At 46.2% G+C, this 17,343-nt stretch overlaps 1 pseudogene; it reads right to left on the minus strand.

Moving 5' to 3' along the window:
• Positions 1-10,790: 10,790 nt before the first annotated feature.
• Positions 10,791-17,343, minus strand: part of LOC141271675 (uncharacterized) — a 65,962-nt pseudogene continuing 59,409 nt past the window's right edge.

Below are 17,343 nucleotides of genomic sequence, written 5' to 3' on the forward strand. Positions count from 1 at the left end.
TGCCCATCATTCAGACTGGGTGGATCTCCTACCATGGGCCGAGTTCTCTTATAACAATCACGAGAGCGAATCCTCCTCCAAATCCCCGTTTTTTGTAGTCTTCGGTCAGCATCCTCGGATTCCTTTTCCTGTCTCCACCTCTGTGGACAACCCGGCTGCGGAATCTCTCGTTAGCAAATTTTCCTCCATTTGGGAGAGTACCCGATCCGCACTCCTTCAGTCGTCCGAACGGATGAAAAGACACGCTGACAAAAAACGCCTGGATCCTCCACAATTTCGTCCTGGAGATAAAGTCTGGCTCTCATCTAAATATGTCCGACTCAAGATACCTTCTTACAAGTTAGGGCCTCGGTTCATCGGTCCTCTGGAGGTCATCAGTCAGATCAACCCGGTGGCCTATAAATTGAAACTCCCGGCCAACTTACGGATCCCTAACTCCTTCCATGTATCTCTCCTCAAACCTGTGGTACTTAACTCTTTTTCCAAGTCTACAGGTACGCCTCCTGCTCCGGTTTCTGCTGAGGACGAGTTTGAGGTAGAGAACATTCTTGCCACCAAAAGGGTAAGAGGAAAGACCTTTTTTCTAGTAGATTGGAAGGGGTTTGGTCCTGAGGAGAGAACGTGGGAGCCCCGGGAGAACATCCATGCCCCTCTTATCCTTGCTAAATTTCTGTCTGGCCTAAAAAAGGGGGGGCCTAAAGGGGGGGTTACTGTAGTGCCGGCGTCCCTGCCCTCTGCTAGGCAGGGACGCTGTTCCCCTCACCTCTCTGCTCCGTGCCCGGCGTCCTCCTCCCGCTCTGCTGGCAGCGCGCGCTCCTTCCCGGCCACTGTGCTTAGGGCGCGCGCGCGCGCTCTCCCTCCCTCTTAAAGGGGCCGCACGCGCCGTCCTAAGGAGTCCCCGGCCAATGGCCGGAGGGCTTCACCATATATAAGGCACCTCCTCCAAAATGGAGGTGCCCGAGCAATGTTGTTGCACTGTTCACTACTCTGCTTCAGCCCTCAGGTCCCGTTGCCAGTTACCTGCCAGTTACCTGCCAGTTACCTGCCAGATACCTGCCAGATTCCTGCCAGCTTGCTGTCTTATTCCTGCCTGATATTCTGCTACCTGTCTGCTAGCCTGAGGTCCGACGGTCTGCCTTACAACTCCTGTCAGTCTGTCTAAGGACCAGCTTGCCCGCTCACCTGGGAGCGCACATCAGCTACCTGCCTGCTTGCCTGAGGTCCGACGGTCTGCCTTCCAACTCCTGTCAGTCTGTCTATGGACCAGCTTGCCCGCTCACCTGGGAGCGCACATCTGCTACCTGCCTGCTAGCCAACCTGGAGGCTCCGCCGTCACGTGCTGTGACCACTTGCCTGTCCAGTGACTCCTGCCCGCTCACCTGGGAGCGCTCATCTGCTGCCTGTCTGCTAGCCTACCTGGAGGCTCTGCCGTCACGTGCTGTGACCACCCGCCTGTCCAGAGACTTCTGCCCGCTCACCTGGGAGCGCTCATCTGCCGCCTGTCTGTTGGTCTTCCTGGAGGCTCCGCCGTCACATGCTGTGACCACCCGTTTATCCAGAGACTCTCGCCTGCTCACCTGGGAGCTCACGTCTACCATCAGCCGCCACAGGTCGTACCAACCCTTTACCCAGAGACTGCCCCGGTCACTTGCCGTGACCATCTGCCCGTTCATCCAGAGACTGCCCCGGTCACTTGCCGTGACCATCTGCCCGTTCATCCAGAGACTGCCCCGGTCACTTGCCGTGACCTCCTGCCCGTTCTTCCAGAGACTGTCCCGGTCACCTGCTGTGACTGCCTGCCTGGTCGCCACCCGCTCCCTTACAAGGACCGCCCCCTTGTATAGTAGCTCAGAGGTTCCGCCTCCCAGACCCGTTACACAGCTTTTATTCAGCAAAACTTACAGGTAAACAGAAAGTCCTCCGGTTCGCAGCCGGGTTAACACAAGTCCATAACAACGGTTGCAGGGGGCAACAGCCGCTCTGGGCCGCTCAGAGCCTGACAGGTGCATAGCCTTCCTAGGCGTGGGTTCAGCTACTCACAGGCTCGCCGAGCTTTTCTGCTATGCTCCTAGCAGGTCTCAACAATGAACAACACTAATCCTTAATGCAGGGTTTTTAAAGGAACTGTGGCAAGAGCCACTGGAAAACCTGGGTTGGAGGGAGGAGGCCTCCCCAATACCTTCCTGTAGCCTACTCCAAGAAATTAAGGCCCTGCTGGGTTTTACTAATCTGCCTTAGCCAGATAGCCTGACCAGGTCAATGCTCACCTTCATTCCGGCATTGCAGACGCAGGTGTGTCTGTGACTGCAATGCACTCCAATGGATTCTGGGGATATATAACGTCCCTCGCATATGATCCCAGTCACTGCCTCACAATACATACAAGTATGATGTCCCCACAGCCCTCACAAAGTATTATGGCCCCTTACATTTCCCCTCACACAAGTACTGATGGGTATTTAAAATAAAATAAAAAACCTACCCCCCCCCAACCTCCGATGCGATACTTTACTCTGTACACTGTATGTACTGAATCTCTGTGCAGCAGGGGAAATCTTTTTATATCATTGCATCCACTGAGCACAGACTCGTACACTGTGTTCCAAATTATTATGCAAATAATATTTTCTCAGATTTTCACAAATTACCTATATGAATTGCAGTCATTGTAATTTTCCAGTCAAATAACTATTAGAGTACAATTGAAAGGTTTTTGTACAAATTGCCTATGATAACAGTATATTTTTAAAAAAATAAAATACTCAAACTGCACTCAAAATGCATGTTCCAAATTATTATGCACAGCAGAGTTTTCAACCTTTTCATTTTAATAAAGAACAAAAAAATGTTCATTTTTGAAATTATAAGCATTAGCCGGTTATTACAAACTGAAATCAAACAGTTTTCAACTCAAAACTTTATTCTAGGTGATGTTACATTTGCACATAGGACCCTTTGTTCGAAAGGAGCTTCTGAACTCTCTCGTCCATTGAATTTGTCATGTTTTGGATGGTTTCTGCTTCAATTGTTTTGCATGAGGACAGAATACCCTCCCAGAGCTGTTGTTTAGATGTGAACTGCCTCCCGCCATCATAGACACTCCTTTTGATGGTGCTCCAGAGGTTCTCAATGGGGTTGAGGTCAGGGGAGCATGGGTGCCACACCATAAGTTTGTCCCCTTTTATGCCCATAGCAGCCAGAGATGCAGATGTGTTATGTGCAGCATGAGACGGGGCATTATCATGCATGAAATGATCTCGATGGTCCAGATGGATGGAGTGGAGGATGGCTGGTTGATGGACACTCCATGCAAACACGGCTACGGCGCTAACAAGGAGGAGGTGGAGTAATGTTTTAGGCAGGAATCATGGGGAGAGAGATTGTCGGCCCTTTTAGGATCCATGAAGGGGTGAAGATGAACTCCATAATGTATGTTGAGTTTCTCAAACAGCACTTCCTTCCATGGATCAAGAAGAAGAACCGTGCATTCCGCAGCAAGATCATTTTCATGCATGATAATGCCCCGCCTCATGCTGCACATAACACATCTGCATCTCTGGCTGCTATGGGCATAAAAGGGGACAAACTTATGGTGTGGCACCCATGCTCCCCTGACCTCAACCCCATTGAGAACCTCTGGAGCATCATCAAAAGGAGTGTCTATGATGGCGGGAGGCAGTTCACATCTAAGCAACAGCTCTGGGAGGGTATTCTGTCCTCATGCAAAACAATTGAAGCAGAAACCATCCAAAACCTGACAAATTCAATGGATGAGAGAGTTCAGAAGCTCCTTTCGAACAAAGGGTCCTATGTGCAAATGTAACATCACCTAGAATAAAGTTTTGAGTTGAAAACTGTTTGATTTCAGTTTGTAATAACCTGCTAATGCTTATAATTTCAAAAATGACCATTTTTTTTTTCTTTATTAAAATGAAAAGGTTGAAAACTCTGCTGTGCATAATAATTTGGAACACAGTGTAGATGCACAGGCTAAATGGTGCAACAGGGAACTGGAGTATGCTTGGGGATGAATTTGTGTGCAGCAGCAGTGACTAGGTATGCACACTGTAATGAGTGCTGGCGTACAGAGTGATGAGCGCCTCTGTTATGTCCCATGATTGGGAATTTCACAGACTACAGTGGTGGCCAAAAGTATTGGCACCCCTGCAATTCTGTCAGATAATACTCAGTTTCTTCCTGAAAATGATTGCAATCACAAATTCTTTGGTATTATCTTCATTTAATTTGCTTGCAAGGAAAAAACACAAAAGAGAATGAAGCAAAAATCAAATCATTGATCATTTCACACAAAACTCCAAAAATGGGCCAGACAAAAATATTGGCACCCTCAGCCTAATACTTGGCTGCACAACCTTTAGCCAAAATAACTGCGAACAACCGCTTCCGGTAACCATCAATGAGTTTCTTACAATGCTCTGCTGGAATTGTAGACCATTCTTCTTTGGCAAACTGCTCCAGGTCCCTGATATTTGAAGGGTGCCTTCTCCAAACTGCCATTTTGAGATCTCTCCACAGGTGTTCTATGGCATTCAGGTCTGGACTCATTGCTGGCCACCTTAGAAGTCTCCAGTGCTTTCTCTCAAACCATTTTATAGTGCTTTTGGAAGTGTATTTTGGGTCATTGTCCTACTGGAAGACCCATGACCTCTGAGGGAGACCCAGCTTTCTCACACTGGGCCCTACATTATGCTGCAAAATTTGTTGGTAGTCATAATGCCATGCACACGGTCAAGCAGTCCAGTGCCAGAGGCAGCAAAGCAACCCCAAAACATCAGGGAACCTCCGCCATGTTTGACTGTAGGGACCGTGTTCTTTTCTTTGAATGCCTTTTTTTTTTTTTTCTTGTACACTCTATGTTGATGCTTTTTCCCAAAAAGCTCTACTTTTGTCTCATCTGACCAGAGAACATTCTTCCAAAACGCTTTAGGCTTTCTCAGGTAAGTTTCGGCAAACTCCAGCCTGGCTTTTTTATGTCTCAGGGTAAGAAATGGGGTCTTCCTGGGTATCCTACCATACAGTCCCTTTTCATTCAGACGCTGATGGATAGTACGGGTTGACACTGTTGTACCCTCAGACTGCAGGGCAGCTTGAACTTGTTTGGATGTTAGTCGAGGTTCTTTATCCACCATCCGCACAATCTTGCGTTGAAATCTCTCGTCAATTTTTCTTTTCCGGCCACATCTAGGGAGGTTAGCCACAGTGCCATGGGCTTTAAACATCTTGATGACACTGCGCACAGAAGACACAGGAACATTCAGGTCTTTGGAGATGGACTTGTAGCCTTGAGATTGCTCATGCTTCCTCACAATTTGGTTTCTCAAGTCCTCAGACAGTTCTTTGGTCTTTCTTTTCTCCATGCTCAATGTGGTACACACAAGGACACAGGACAGAGGTTGAGTCAACTTTAATCCATGTTAACTGGCTGCAAGTGTGATTTAGTTATTGCCAACACCTGTTAGGTGCCACAGGTAAGTTACAGGTGCTGTTAATTACACGAATTAGAGAAGCATCACATGATTTTTCAAACCGTGCCAAACCCTTTTTTTAGGTTTGGTGTGGAATTATATCCAATTTGGCTTTAGGACAATTCTTTTTGTGTTTTTTCATTGAAGACAAATTAAATGAAGATAATAATACCAAAGAATTTGTGATTGCAATCATTTTCAGGAAGAAACTGAGTATTATCTGACAGAATCGGACTTCTTACAGTTGCTATATATTGCTGTTTCATTGCATTGCAGTAATGTTTGCTTTTCTGAGTAGATTGTCCTTTCTCTCTCACTGTCCACCTCTGATGTGGCTGTGATGTAACTAACCCCTACCTTCTTCTTCATGTTTCTTCTCATTCTCCATCTTAACCACCATAGAAGCCTGTGTGCTCCTAGCCTGTCTCTGAGAAAGTATTTTTACCTGCTGCTGTATGCACTATAACAAGATTTCTGCAAGGAAAATAAAGTTTCTTCTGAATCTTCACAACGAGCCATCCTGCGGTCGAGTTAAAGCTATCTGTGGACCTCCCCTTGTAAGTAAGGTAAAGAGGCAGTCTGGAAACAGTGTCTCACAGCTCCCAGTACTTGCAGCACAGCCATGGAGTCTGAATAGTAAAAAGACTTTGCCAGATTCATCTGTAAAGCCAGCCACAGCTTTTATAAATCTACAGAACACATAACAGAGCATCTGCTCTCAGCATATAAGAGCTCATCCAGTGCTCCTCCCTGTGAATTATTATGGCTGAGGGGAAGACTGCATGTTAGATGAAGAATGTATGGAGCTTGATCCACCATCCAGTGTGAAGGCTAAACGTCCTACAAAACCTACATGGAAGGTTAGAGAGAACTTTGAAACCATTAAATATGAACTTTCCTGTGTTATAGCAGACTTATGGCAAAAACTGCTGGGTCACATTAACAACTTCTCTCAGCCTGCTTCTCTTGAACTACCACCAGAGGGAGCGGTTATACAACTGTGTTCAGATTATCAACTGTATGTTAAAAGAACAGATGAATATGTCACAGTTCTACAAAAACTTATTACATCTGTTTCCTGTAAAGAGCTGCAAGCTTTCCAACAACTTAACTCTGAGAGAGATTGCATGGTGCGTGGTATTAAAGCCAAGACAGAGCCAAGAATTGTACTATTGGCCGAGATGTCATCTCTCATTTCTGGCTCAGCCAGGCAGTCATCTAAGTCACGCTCTTCAAAGTGTTCAACCCTCAGTGAACAGCTTATAAGAGCATGTGCAGAAGCTGAGGCTACTAAGGTGCAAGCCGCTTTTACGCAAAGGAAAACTAAGATGGAAGCAGAAGCTGCATTTTTAGAAGGCAGAAATGGAAGTGAGCGCAGCAGCCGAAGCAGCACTCATGAAGGCAGAAATAGAGACCTTAGAAGAGGAATGTGAACACGCCTCAGCCATGGCAAGGTTAAAGGTCCTGGAACAAGCAACCAGTGGCAGGCAAAGAGACAGCATCAGTTTAAGTGATTTCAATACCGAAGACCCTCTTAAGCGTACAAGAGACTATTCTCTAAGTCAACAGGACGCAGAACATATATCAGCATCCTGCATTCGAGGTCAGTACAACATGTTGCCAACCCTTCACCCTGATCCTCCTTCATGCACCAGAATGTACCAGCCCCTGCACCTAATCAAACCCTACACACTGAAGCACCCGTGCAGGCCAATATGCAGGCAAGTCATCACATTCCGGTCAGCCACAGAGTTCAAGCTCTGTGTGGCAGAAACTATGCACATTAAGCCAGTTATTGGACTGAACATCTACGCTGCACCATACTTTCCTGCATTCCTAGGTCAAAATGCCACAGACTGTATGAACAATGCTACCCAGCCAGCAACTGTCTTTCCAAAATCAGAGAATACTGACATGTCTGCCTTTGCGAGGTGCATGATTCGCCGCAAACTAACTAAGACCGGTCGACCAAGGTTTGAGGATTAACCTGAAAACTACAGAGGTTGGAAATGTGACTTTAAAACCGCAATTAGTGACCTCAGCATCACCGCTGCTGAAGAGCTAGACCTGCTGATCAGGTGGCTTGGGCCACAATCCACAGAACGGGTCAAGAGACTCAGATCTGTCCACATCAGTAATTCAATGGCTGGTCTCACTGCTGCATGGGAGAGACTAGAACAAAGCTATGGTAGTCCTGAGGCCATAGAAAACGCCTTGTTCAAACAACTAGAGGATTTTCCAAAAATATCCAATAAGGACAGTTTAAAATTCCAAGAGCTCAGTGACCACCTGTTAGAGCTTCAGTTGGCCAAAGCAGACACGCACCTGCCTGGCCTCAGCTACCTGGACACTACTCGTGGGGTAATCCCAATAGTTTCTAAGCTACCATTCAATATCCAAGATAGGTGAGCACACTTGGTTCAAAGTACAAAAGATAAAACCAAGTCTCCTTTCTTCCATTTTCCTACTTCTGTGAGTTTATCGAAAATATTGCAGAGTGTAAGACTGACTCAAGCTTTTTCTGTGGAGAATCCAGCGGCCCTGGTTCATTCCCTCTCAAGTATAAAAGTCCACTTTCAAGCAACAGAAACCACAGCAGTTCGGTGTCAGTGAAGAAGGCTGATGTTCTCCCCACACCTTCACCAGCTCCAGACAAAAGCGAGGTATGTGAAAAGGTTGAAAATACTAATCGTATGTGTCCCATTCATAAGATGCCACATCCTCTAAAGAAGTGCATTGGCTTCAGAAAGAAACCCCTCCAGGAACGCAAGGAGCTTCTAAAGAAGTTTGGGGTATGTTACAGATGTGCTTCTTCTGAACACTTTGCTAAAGACTGTAAAATCTCTAAGTGTTTTGAGTGCGACAGTGAGGACCACGTACAAGCACTCCATGCATCTCCACCTGACTCTGCACTGCTTACGCCTTCCCCCACCACAAGGCATGGCAGGGAGAATGCAGAGAAAGTGGCAAGTCCCACCACAATATCCTTCTTTATGTACAAAAGTCTGTGCAGAAGACCTGTGTGACAAGTCCTGTGAGAAGATATTTCTGGTGAACGTGCATCCTAAGGGTCAACCAGAGAAAAAGGGAAAGATGTACTCCGTTCTGGACGATCAGAGCAACCGATCCCTTGCAAGATCAGAACTCTTTGATCTGTTTGACTTAGGGATACGCTAACCCCTACACTCTGGGCACTCTGGGTTATCATAGGTGATGCTTGCATGGAAAGGACAAAGAGACCTACAAGGACCTTCTCATGTCTTGCCAAATGGTTGCAGCACTTACTTTCAGCCATGCCCACATCATTGCTGAGTGACAGTAAGTAGCAGCAAGAAACCCCTGACAACATGAACATATTCCCATCCTGTGATGACAACCTCAGATCAACATTGTTCAATTCCACAAGTGAAGACAACAGGCTGGTACTTGCAAGAGAAGACAGTGGTAACTACCTCAGGTTCCTACGGCACAAGGACAATGACGTTCACAACAAGGTCATAGACTACCGGACAAAGGTACATGTCTTTGGGAACAGACCCTCACCTGCTGTGGCAATCTATGGACCGAGACGGACAGCCCAGGAAGGTGAGAGAGAGAGTATGGATCTGATGCTCGTCTATCCGAGGAGAAGAAGTTCTATGTAGATGATGTGCTTATACCCACAAGTAAAGAGGCAACTGGTCTGCTCTCTAGAATACAGGAAATGTTGTCGGCAGCAAACCTCAGACCTCACAAGATCATCTCCATCAGCCAGGTGGTAATGAGTAGTGTTTGCGTGGCAGTAACATTTGCGTGACAGCGTGGCAAATCAGGGATGTTCATGGGCGGAGCTGATTTTTTGGCGTGAACAAGCCGGAACCCCGAACACGAACCTGAATTTGAAATGCCGAACAAATTCGCTCAACACTAGTAATGAGGGCATTTCCATCTGAGGACCGTACAGCGAGCTTAAAGGGTACCTTCTATGCCACGCAGCCTTGGTCTGCTTTGGGACATTAAACAGTTCTCATTCCAGGTGTCAGTCTGCGATAAACCCTTCACCAAATGAGGAGTCTTGCCTGTTGTGAACAGCATCTACGATCCTCTCGGGTTAACAGCACCCATCACCATTCAAAGCAAGATACTGTTGAGACAGTTGACCGCTGAGAACACGAATTGGAACACTCCACTACCATCCCAGATACTACAAAGGTGGGAGACATGGAAGACGTTTCCGAAGATCTTAGAACATCCCATCTCATTCCTATCTTGTTATGCCTTAAAGTCTCTTTCAGCCGCCACTAGAAGAGAAGTCCACATATTCTGTGACGCAGCTACAAAGGTCATAGCTGCAGTACCTTACCTGAAGACCTCAGAAGTCATCACCAAGGTACATTGTGGATTTGTCCTGGACAGGGCCGAACTAGCCTCAAGGCTTGATCACACTGCACCAAGACTTGGTCTTTGTCCTGCTGTACTGGCGGAGGAGGTTGCTGAAGTCCCTCCTGAACCGTGGCACCACATCACCACTGACTTGCATCCAACTTACCCAGAAACAGGACTCATGGCTACATCTAGCCTTTGTGACAACACTTGGCTGTCGTCTCCAAGTTTTGTTCCTGAGGACCCTTGTTCTGTCAATGCTGGCAGCACATTTGAACTTGACAAACCAGTAGCTGACTGAGAAATCAGACCAGCCATCTCTACACGCTACATATCAGTGACACCAAAGTTGAAGCTGAGGCGTCATCACTCTGGCCGCTTCTCGAGCTGTTCATCGGTTGTGCAGGCTGGTATTCACCTGACTTATACCGCCAAAGTGCTTCATGAGAGAAGGAATCACATGAAGAACATTGCTACTGGACACAGCTTACGGCGGGGAACTTACCGCCATATGCCTCCAGCTTTGTTGGGACATTGGAACTTTCACCAGTGGATTGTTGGGTTGGTGGAAGTGTTGGCATGTTGTGGCTTCCCCAATCTGAAGATGGGTTTCCAATTGGACTCGGATTATCCTATTGTTGTGGACTACACGCTACCAACTGGAAATCTGGACTTACAAATGTTTTAGTTATTGTTGCATGCCTGTGTTTCTTTTTTATATTTCAGGTCAACGATGACATCATCAAAGAACATCATGTCAAATTAATCGTGAAATCTAAAGGTTTCAGACGGGGAGTGTTATGTCCCATGATTGGGAATTTCACAGACTATATTGGACTTCTTACAGTTGCTTTGTATTGCTGTTTCATTGCAGTAATGTTCGCTTTTCTAAGTAGATTGTCCTTTCTCTCTCTGTCCCCCTCTGATGTGGCTGTTATCTAACTAACCCCTCTCTTCTTCTTCATCATCTGCAAGGAAAATAAAGTTTCTTCTGAATCTTTATCAACGTGCCATCCTGTGGTCAAGTTAAATCTATCTGTGGACATTGCCCTTGTAAGTAAGGTGAAGAGGCAGTCTCACAGTGCCCTATACTTTCAGCACAGCCATGGAGACAGAATAGCCTCTGAAGTGAGGTGTACACAGTGTGCAACATTCTGTGTGTACTTGACCTGCATCTCATCGTAATTCAATCACAGTGCCACAAACCCCCACGCATCGAACATGGACAGAAAAGGGCTGCTCTTTGCCCAGACCTGCCGTTGAGAATACCCCATTGTAATAGTTGCAGTCCTAGGTATTAAAAAATCATTAGAAAGGTCTCCGTACTGTCCTTTCATATATTTGTACACTGTAAGGGTATGTGCCAACGATACTCTTTATGCAAATGAGCGGTGACATTTTTATTTTTTTTTTCACCTGTGGACTTTCCTCATAGAGGTAAGCCTATGGGGAAAGCCCGCATGCGGACCCGCAAGAGAAAATGACATGCTGTGGTCTGGAAAGACGCGCCGCATGTCCCTTTCTGCGGGAGATCCGCAGGTGCCCAGATAGGCATAGTGGACATGGGATTTCTGAAAATCCCATCCACTATGCTGTAACATCTGGACGCTGCGGGTTTGATGCTGCTTAACATGCAGCATCAAATCCGCAGCTGCTCCAGATCGTGTGCACATACCCTAATAAGATCACCCCTGAGCATTAGTTTTTTTCTAAACTGTATAACTCCACTTTAAATAAACTGGCTTATTACTGCTATCCACCCATTCCCATAATAAACTTGGTTATTCTTTTCTGCACGTGCTGTATGTCCTTTTTAGAATACAGTGTACAATTTTTGGTGCCAACCTACAAGAGTGGCCTGACTGGTGAGCTATATAGAGGCAAAACTATGTTCTTATCATGAGCCTCTTTGAAATCATCCCATGATTTTGTTTGCCTTAGCGGAACATGCCTGTCATTGGTCCCTACAGTTGAGTTTGCGGAACACCAATACACCCGTCTTTTTCAGTAATTGTTTTACCCAGTGTTTTATTATTTAGTACATAACTGTACATTTTGTTTCCTCAGCTCAAGGGGCTCTGGCGCTGAGCCCGCACCTTTCCGGACACATGACAGCTAATCTATACAGCTGACAGATGCCCCTAACAGCCGAGGGTGGAATCGCTATCCACCAATGTCTGTTAACTAGTTAAATGCCGCTGTCAATCTCTGACAGCGGCATTTAACTCACGCAAACCGGATGCACATCACTGGCTCCGCCCATTGGCGACCCCGTCACATGATCGCGGGTCGCCAATGGGTTGGCATTACAACCCAGGGTCTGCAGGAGATTGTCATTGCCAGATTGCTATGAGCTGCGCCCAGTGGTCGGCAAGTGAGCATTTCTGCTACACACAGGCAAACTGATGATATCTTGTGTGTAGTACAGGCAATCAGATAAGTGCAGCTTCTAGTCTCCCATAGAGACTATTGAAGCATGCAAAAAGTAAAAAATGTAAAAATATATATATATATATATATTAAAAAAATAAAGAAAATCTAAAAGTTTAAATCACCCCCCTTTCGCCCCATTCAAAATAAAACAATAAAAAAATCAAATATTCACATATTTGATATCGCCGCGTTCAGAATAGCCCAATCTATCAATATAAAAAATAATTAATCCGATCGGTAAACGACGTAATGAAAAACATTCAACACGCAAGAATTAAGTTTGTTGGTCGCCGTTAAATTGCAATAAAATGCAATAACAGGCGATCAAAACATCATATCTACACTGAAATTATATCACTAAAAACATCAGCCCGGCGCACAAAAAATAAGCTCACCCGGCCCCAGATCCCGAAAAATGGAGGCGCTATGCGTCTCGAAAAATGGCGCCTTTTTTTAAACAATTTTTCTTTTCACCACTTAAATAAAAAAGAACCTATATATGTTTGATATCTACAAACTCTTAATGACCTGGACAATCATAATGACAGGTCATTTTTAGCATTTAGGGAACATGGTAAAAAAACAACTGTGGAATTGCACTTTTTTTTGCAGTTTCATCGCACTTGGAAATTTTTTTCGGATTTTCCAGTTGAGCATGTGTTAAAACCAATGGTGTCGTTCAAACTTACAACTCGTCTTGCAAAAATCAAGCTCTCACATGGTCATATTGACCAAAAAATAAAAAAGTTATGGCCCTGGGAAGAAGGGGAGCAAAAAACAAAAATGGAAAATGGCCCGGTCATGAAGGGGTTAATAACTTGTTTCCTGTCACTGAGTCAGTTAACCCAATCACGCATATTTTCCCCTTGTCTCATTATTCTAATTTTTTTGTACCAACCTTTTTTTGGTAACATCTGAGAAATCTTGACTCACAACTAGAGATGGGCGAACCATCCTGCCTGCAGTGCTGTCCCTCAACCAGGCGAGGGACCGCAGTCGTGCCTCGTGTCAGTGAATGGAGTGCAAGTGACTGCTCTGTTAGACTCGGGGAGTTTGGTAACCCTAGTGAGGGCCACAATTCCTCATCGGCTGATTCTGGGGAAAAAGGTAGGCGTCCGTTGTATCCGTGGGGACATTAAGAACTATCCTGTGGCCCGAGTGGTCATAGACACAAACTGTGGCATCGAGTCCCATGAGGTGGGCGTAGTCAATGACCTGTTGCACCCTGTTATAATAGGGCGAGACTTTGCCTTGTTTTGGGACTTGTGGGAGAAAGGGAGGAAGGCAGGTAGTCTGGACAACAACCAGTTCGTTCCTGAAGAAACCCCATCACAGGCCGCTGCCGCCGCGTTTCCTTTTTGTGTACTGGTTGGGGATGAGAATGAGGCAGCATCCCTGGAGGCCAACATCCCTGAACTGGAGGTGTCCGGAGGAAACTTTGGAACCGCCCAGTTCAGGGACTTAACCCTAAAAGGGGCATTTGATAATGTCACTGTCCTGAATGGTATTGCTCAAGAGCCAGGGGCTGACACCCGATATCCGCACTTTGCCATAAATCGGGAGCTGTTATATCACTGACGCTCAGTGTATTGCCGGCAAATAAGGTCAGTGCATGGGCAGCGAGTCAGTGTATTGCCGGCTGCTTAACAGAGCAGGTACATTTTATAATGGGCCCGCTGTGTTCATGGGATCTTGGTGGGACCTTCGCTATTTGGACTGTGGCAGGCAGGTGAGGATGAGGTTGCTTTATTGTTTTACTTTTATTACAGGTGATCATGGGATTCGGGGACTAGGTGTAAGGTGAGTATATGGTGTTTTTTTATTTTTTGCAGGGGCGGCGAACATCGGGGACAAGGTGTAGGTGAGTATAATGTGTTTTATTTTTATGTGAACATTTTTTTTAATAATTTTAACATTTTTTTTTTACTTTCAGTAGAGCAAAGACTACTGCTCCCATCCAGTGGTGCTTGCGCTCGCTGTTTCCTATGGCAGGAGGCGCCGGCTGATGGTGGTAGTAGTACTATCAGCCGGCGCCTAAGACCCGCAGTAAGCTTTTTACCGTGGGTCACTGTCACAGCTGTGGCATCATGCTGACACCTGCTATTACCGCCGATCAGAGCCTGTTTCCTGCAAGTGGCAGCGTGGAAAACCAGGGATATTCGGCTCCCCCATTCAAATGAATGGGGTCCGTGTTCGGGTACTGTTCTGGTACCCGAACCCGAACTTTTAAAAAAACTGTTCGGCTCAATTAGCCAAACCCGAACAGTCATGGGTTTGCCCATCACTACTCACAACATTAAAACAGCATTCTCATCAAAGTTTTTTACAGTAAATAATTTCACAAGCCCCTACATATAATAAACTTGCACTCTTTAGTGCCTTTCATGTGGCATTAAAGGGTGTTTACCCTAATAAATAAATGAAAAAAAAAAAACAGCGTGGGTTCCCCCCTCGCCTACTTTTGGTAACTAATCAAGGTAAAGCAGATAGCTGCGGGTTTATATTATCAGGCTGGAAATTTCCCTGGTTATTGGGCCCTCCCCAGCTTAAAAATCACATCTGGCATCAAGCCTTGTGGTTAGTAATGGAGAGGTGTCTATCAGACACCCCCATTACTAACCCAGAAAGAAAAAAACACACACACAGAAAAATTAATTTTACTTTAATAAAGACTCCCCAACACTTTCCCTGGTTCACCAATTTATTTTTGAAAAAAAAAAAAAACCCAAGCAGGTCCGACGTAGTCCATGGCATTCCCACGACAATCCCCGAACCCGACGTCCAAAGGCAATGGAGCCTTGTTCAGAGATCAACACTCCATAGGCTGTAGCAGCGGCCATTCCGGGTCCCGTTGCGCTCTGCGAGACCCGGCGGCTGTGATGAGCAGTTACGTCGCTATAATGGTCCTATCTAGTGCTCCACCGTATAATCGCCCCATATAGTGCTCCACAGTATAATGACTCCATTATAGTGCACCACAGTATAATGGCCCCATATAGTGACCTACAGTACAATGTGCCCCACATAGTGCTCCACAGTATAATGGCCCCATATAGTGCACCATACTGTAATGGCCCTATATGGTGCCCCACAGTATAATGGCACCATATAGTTCCCCAAAGTATAATGGCCCCATGTAGTGACCTACAGTATAATGTGCCTGTCAGGGATTCCACCCACACACAGTCAGGAATGACACCGGGGAGATCACGCAATATCTCACCGTGCCGTCACGCTTTCAGTATTTCGTCCGGAGTCGCAAGCACATGATCCAGACTACTCTCTACGTAGGTATCGGTAAGCGACCAGTGAGAGTATGGCGTAACACCCTGGGTTCCACAGCCTGGAATCCGTGTTTAACACCCTCCGTACGGTCACTGTCAGCTTCACGATGGCCCAATTATTAATACCCTCTGCCACCACCGGCCGAGTTTAAAATATAATACAGGCCTGGCCGGACGCCTGCGTTTTGGTAGCGTATATGGCTTCGGGGGAGGGAATGATTACAGAACAAAAGAAACAGAACTATTAAATTTTATATTTAATCCAAAAGGGAGGCAGTGTTTAGGAAAAATATATACAAGGATGTTACAAGGGAGACATTAAAATACATAGGCAGCTACATAAAATAAACAGGGTAAAAAGAAGATAACTTACACTATACGATCGTGGAGATGATTCAATATAGGTGGAGGAGGGGCTCTCCAGTTAGAATATGCTGTTATTGAACAGGACCCGTTGCTTATAATTCTCATTCCCCCCTGGCAATGAGTGCTCCTGTCTTCTCCATAGATTCTCTTATACCTAAGGGGAGATCTAGCCACACGCCCCTTGTGGTGACATCATGTGGGCCAGTCTCCAGCCTGTACATTTTTATTAAAAACGCTAACTTCTGCGATAACTCATCGATCGTTGATCGCAGAAGCTTGCAAACTACGCCATTTTTTCCCTTATGATTTTATCTTTATTTAGATATCACATATCACATAGCTGCAGTCTGCCATTCTGGTGTTTTTGTGCTACAGCTCCCTGATTTTGGTTACAGCCCTGGAAAACTACCTATACACTCCTGGGCTGATTTGGTCACTACACATATGGGTCCCGTTACTGTCGGACCTATGGAACTCACAAGATTTCATATTTCATATCAGAGTCAGTGCGTCTAGAAATTTTCCTTTGAGGCTTGGGAAGCAGCTTCAACAGTTACACGCAAATTAGTGCAAGCCTGCGTTTTAATTACCTCCTGCGTCTTTCAGAGAAAAGATGCTTGCTTCCTAATGAAGTTACAACACTCCTTGGCTGGCCTTGTTTGCATAAACTATTTCCCAGGCGTGTGCTAATTGGGGCTTTTGTGCTGAGCAGAAGGGGAATAAGGGAGGGAGGTGAACATCTATGTCAGGCAGATATGGACGAACATTTCCCTGATATTAATATTTTATAATATTCCTGACATCTTCCCCTCTTTGAGGTGGCATAAGGGGTGATTTACAGATCGCCCCTTGAGCCCACCTCCTGGCCCACCCTTCCTGCTGATCCAACAAGCCGCAGATCCACTTGCCCACCAATCTGAGGGTCCAGCTTTCCGATCACCCTGACCAGTTTGGGATACATTTTCCCCACACCTCTGACAAGCTATGGGTACCTTCCTCCCATACTCCTGACAGACAGGGGGACACACTTTCCTGTCACCTCGCCTGTTTATGCGGTCTACCTTTTTACCTGCCATATCTTTTGCCTTGGGAGCTGTGCTCTCTAGGGGGGAGCTATGACCAGCCATGTCAGTCTGTCGTGACACTGGTCGTCGGCACGGTACCACTTTCCCTATGATCCCCGTGTTTCTCCCCATCCTTCCACATCACCTCTGGAGCCGTGCTAGTCATGCGGCAGCTACCATTGACCATGTCACCATCTGGTGTGACACTGGTCACCTGCACGGGACGACCTGCTTCCTGGTGTCCATGCCTGCTCCCCTTGCCCTTAGCACTTATACTGGCTCGCTTTAGGGGATCCTCAGCAGCATCACCGCGCGGGGCGAGGTGGCTGAGTTCCCCTTTACCACAAC

Source organism: Phyllobates terribilis, unplaced genomic scaffold (genome assembly GCF_046119375.1).
Source record: "Phyllobates terribilis strain yellow unplaced genomic scaffold, ASM4611937v1 Scaffold_5__5_contigs__length_657084704, whole genome shotgun sequence".
In the NCBI taxonomy this organism is placed as follows: Eukaryota; Metazoa; Chordata; class Amphibia; order Anura; family Dendrobatidae; genus Phyllobates; species Phyllobates terribilis.